This window comes from Nicotiana tomentosiformis, chromosome 9 (genome assembly GCF_000390325.3).
Source record: "Nicotiana tomentosiformis chromosome 9, ASM39032v3, whole genome shotgun sequence".
In the NCBI taxonomy this organism is placed as follows: domain Eukaryota; kingdom Viridiplantae; phylum Streptophyta; class Magnoliopsida; order Solanales; family Solanaceae; genus Nicotiana; species Nicotiana tomentosiformis.
This window is the reverse complement of record NC_090820.1, coordinates 19,005,408-19,010,263: the sequence shown is the minus strand read 5'-3', so window position 1 is coordinate 19,010,263 and position 4,856 is coordinate 19,005,408.

Sequence of the window (4,856 nt, the reverse complement as noted above, 5' to 3'; positions counted from 1 at the left end):
CTATTAGACTCAGAGGTAAGGCTAGCAAGTGGGCCGGTCCAGGCCAGGGACCGGCCTGGGACCGCGGGCCAAACGGGCCAGGACCGTTAGGTCCGGTTTTGGTGGGCCGGTCTCGTGGGCCGGTCCTATACTTTGGGCCCGTCAGGCCCGGGACCATTTGGCCCGCCAGGGACCGGACCGGTCCCTTAGCGGCCCAAACAGTCCCAACGGCTATATTTTAAAATAAAAAAATAAAAATAAAAATTAAAAATTAAAAACATATAGCCGTTGGGCTGTCAAAATAGCCGTTGGCTATTTATAAAATAGTCATTTAACTCCCCCAACTTTGTTTTAACCCCAAACTTTTTATAATTATATTTTTTCCCTATTTTCAACTATAAATACCCCCTCATTCTTTCATTTTTCTTACAAAATCATCAATCTATCACAATCTCTCTCTAATTTTCTTCTATAATTGCTACTATTGCTTACTTTATTGTTACTAAGTGTATAATATATAAGCTATATATATATATATATATATATATATATATATATATATATATATATATATATATATATATATATATATATATATAGCTTATATATTATACATTTAGTATATATACTATACTATACTATATATACATATTATATAAGCTATATAAGATGTATATATAACTTATCGAATATAGCTTATATATTATACATTTAGTATATATACTATACTATACTATATATACATCTTATATAAGCTATATAAGATGTATATATATGTAACGACCCGGCCAGTCGTTCCGAGAGTTATAGCCATGTTTCCCCCATTTCTGCTTATTTGTGTGTTGTTCAGCTGTGTTGAGTTGTTTTGAATTGGTAGTTTGGGTTCGTAGTAGTTTTGGAGTGAAATGAGGCACTTACACTCTTAGTTAGAAAGCTAAGTTAGAAAAAGCCAACCGGAAGTTGACCTATGAGTAAACGAATTCGAATTGGGATTTTTATGATTCGGTTAGCTTCGTTGGGTATTTTTTGACTTAATAGTGTGTCCGGAATGTAATTTGGAGGTCCGTGGTAGAATTAGGCTTGAATTGGCAAAAGTTGAAAGTTTAGAAGTTCTTAGACTTGAATCTGAGATTGCTTTGGTGTTATTTTGGGTGTTTCGAAGGTTCGACTAAGTTCGAGTAGTGATATATGACTTGTTGGAATTATTGGTTGAGGTCCCGAGGGCCTCGGGTGTATTTCAGATAGGGTTGGGTTGTGTTGCGCTCGTTTTTCTTAAGTTTCGACGTCGTTTCTTCAAACATAAATGATATCATATTGAACAAATAGGCTCCGATTTCTTTTTTGATTGAAGCATTAGATCCGCATCGTAATTACGGACCTGTAGCAAAAAGAATCATCGAATTTGGACATCGTATAAGGATTTTATGGTCATTTTACTAAGAATTAGGTTGCTAGATTTTTCATATTAATTACGAAATTATCATTGACAGCGTATTTAAAAATATGCACTATTTGCAAATATTAAAACCTACATATCTCCTTCATTATAAAGTCAAATTGAGTGATTCAAAAGCCTAACTTGACTAAAATATCACAAGAAATCCATTGGAGGCATAAAAGGCAAGTTTCAAGATCGTTTGGCACAAGAAACGAGACAGAATAGCTGGCAAAAAATATATAAAATAAGGGTTTGTTCATTCAGTCATATTTTTGAGTTGGGGAGCTCAGATTTGGGCGATTTTGAGGGCGATTTTCACCATAAGGATTGGGATAAGTGTTCTCTACTTAGTTTTGGTTATATTTCATGAATCTATCTTCGTTTTTTGGATTTGATTGATGATTTCGAAGTGAAATTGAGGGAGTTAGGGTTTGAATTTTGGAGAGTTTAAGTGAGGATTTGAGGGACTAAATGGAGTCCGATTTTGATGAATTTTATATGGTTTGGTTAGACTCGGAAGAGGACGAGGTTTATTATTCTGCCATTTTTGACTGATTTCGAGACGTGGGTCCGGGGGCCGGATTTTGGCTGGTTTTGAATTTTTGGCATATTTTGTAGTTTTTATTATGGAATTCGATTCGTTAGCCTATGTTGATGGTATTAATCTGATTATGGTTAAATTTGATGCTTTTGGAGACCGAATCCAGAGACGAGGGCATCCCGGAGTAGGATTTTACAGTGTTAAGGTAAGTAACAGTTTTAACTCTAGCTTTGAGGGTATAAACCCGTAGAATTTGATATCGTGTGGCTGTTTAGAGGTGATACCCACGCTAGGTGACGGGCGTGTGGGTATATACCTCAAGGTATTGAGACTTGGTCTGTCCCGTGAGGCCTCATGGCCATCATCTGTGTTTACATAGTTACTTGTTGTTGAACTTGTCTGCCTTCATGTTAGAGATCATGCTTAGGCTTTATTCATGCTCACATTATTTGTACTCAGTCATAGAAATTATTATACATATTTACCTTAGTCTCTATTATTTGCCAATATGTTGTGATACTTGATGTGAGTTGTATTCCCTTATTTGTTGATGATGGTGAGGCTAGTGAGGTACATGATTGAGTGAGGTCGAGGGCCTGGTTGTGAGGATATTAATACCATAGCGCATGAGTTGTCTGCGTAGCACGTGAGTTGACCGTGCGGGTCCAGGTATTGATACCATAGCGCGTGAGTTGTCTGCGTAGCACGTGAGTTGACCGTGCAGATCCAGGTATTGATATGATGGCATGTGAGTTGTCTGTGCTTAGCGCTTGGGCTTTGGGAGCCTCTCCGGAATTTGAACATACCCCCAGTGAGCGCAGAGTATTGAGCGTTGAGTGCTGAGTGCAAGTGCTGAGTGATGGAGTGACATTGCTGTGAGGTTGCATTTACTTTTGTTGTTGTTGCATTTACCTGTTAATTTTCCTTGTAGTCTTACTGATTTATGAAATTACCTGTCTACTCCTGTTTGTACTTAATTGTGGAAATAATAATTGGATTATTCTGCTTAGCTCGTCACTACTGCTCAGTTCCTTAGTTATTTCTGTTACTACTGAGTCGGTTGTACTCATACTATACCCTGCACTTTATGTGCAGATCCAGGTGAGTTAGAGCGCGGCGATCGTTGAGTTCAGGCAGGCTATCTGTGGAGATTGCAAGGTAGCTGCTAGTGTCCGCAGGACCTTGTTACTCCTTTTGTCATTTCTTCTTTTGGACAGTTAGACAGTTTATATATCTTAGTTTATAGTTTTAGACACTCATGACTTAGTGACACCCCGATGTTTGGGGTTCGTTTCCGTATTTTTCATATTATATTTAGAGTTGATATAGTTTATGAGAAATTCAAATGTTGGTATTGTTTTATTAAATTCTTATAATCGATTTAGTAGTAATATTTTGGGAAATATGCTTGCCTTGTAACACGATAGGCGCCATCACAACCATGGTTAGATTTTGGGTCCTGACAAGTTGGTATTAGAACCTAGGTTACATAGGTCTCAAGAGTCATGAACGGGTTTAGTAGAGTCTTGTGGATCGGTACGGAGACGTCTGTACTTATCTTTGAGAGGCTGTAGAACCTTTAGGAAAACTTCATATTCTTGAATTCTTTTCGTGCGGTATTGATTCAGCTTGAAGTGTAACTCTTTGAATTCCTTCCACGCATTCGTATGCGCATATGGGCGCTCGGTATCAGTTGTGCATCGACGGCTTGTGATTCCCTGGATGAGGTACGAGATGTGATTTCTGTGTGTTGATGTCAGGCCAGTCTGGAGGACCTAAGGCCGAGTTTTGACTTTAGCTTGAGCATTGAGGTGTTGATTGTGTGAGCGCGTGCTTGTGGTACTTTTTGGGATATTTAAGAGAGTATTCAGCGGCTTATGAGCCTTAGGGCGGTGTGGTTTTATGCTTGGGTCTCGTATGGTGAGTATGGGTTGAGGATTGTGGTATTATGGCGGGGTAAAGTATCAATTTGAAGGTAATTCAGAAGGAACTCAGATAGATAAGACATCTTGGTAGTAGGTTGGATCGGCATGGTAATGGGTATGATTAGTTCTTTGGGTGTGTATGAGGTAATGAGTTCTACATGTGTTTTGTGGCAATGTCCTTGGGTGTTTGGTGGTCTGCGTATCTTGGTTGAGTTAGAAGGATTCAGACTTAACGGATTGGTTTTCTGCCATTGGGGTTCGGAGAGAGTTCTTGATGGTTTTGAGAACAACTCTTGGCACGTTCGAGGACGAACGTTTGTTTAAGAGGGGGAGGATGTAATGGCCCGGCCAGTCGTTCCGAGAGTTATAGCTATGTTTCCCCTATTTTTGCTTATTTGTGTGTTGTTCAGCAGTGTTGAGTTGTTTTGAATTGGTAGTTTGGGTTCGGAGTAGTTTTGGAGAGAAATGAGGCACTTAGACTCTTAGTTAGAAAACTAAGTTAGAAAAAGTTAACCGGAAGTTGACCTATGAGTAAACGAATTCGGATTGAGATTTTTATGATTCGGTTAGCTTCGTTGGGTGATTTTAGACTTAGGAGTATGTCCGAAATGTAATTTGGAGGTCCATGGTAGAATTAGGCTTGAATTGGCGAAAGTTGGAATTTTAGAAGTTCTTAGGCTTGAATCTGAGGTTGATTTGGTGTTTTGGTGTTATTTTGGGTGTTCCGAAGGTTCGACTAAGTTTGGGTAGTGATATATGACTTGTTGAAATTATTGGTTGAGGTCCTATGGGCCTCGGGTGAGTTTCGGATAGGGTTGGGTTGGGTTGCGCTCGTTTTTCTTATGTTTCGACACCATTTCTTCAAGCATCAATGATATCATATTAAACAAATGGGATCCGATTTCTTTTTTGATTGAAGAATTAGATCCGTATCATAATTACGGACCAGTAACAAAAAGAATCATCAAATTTA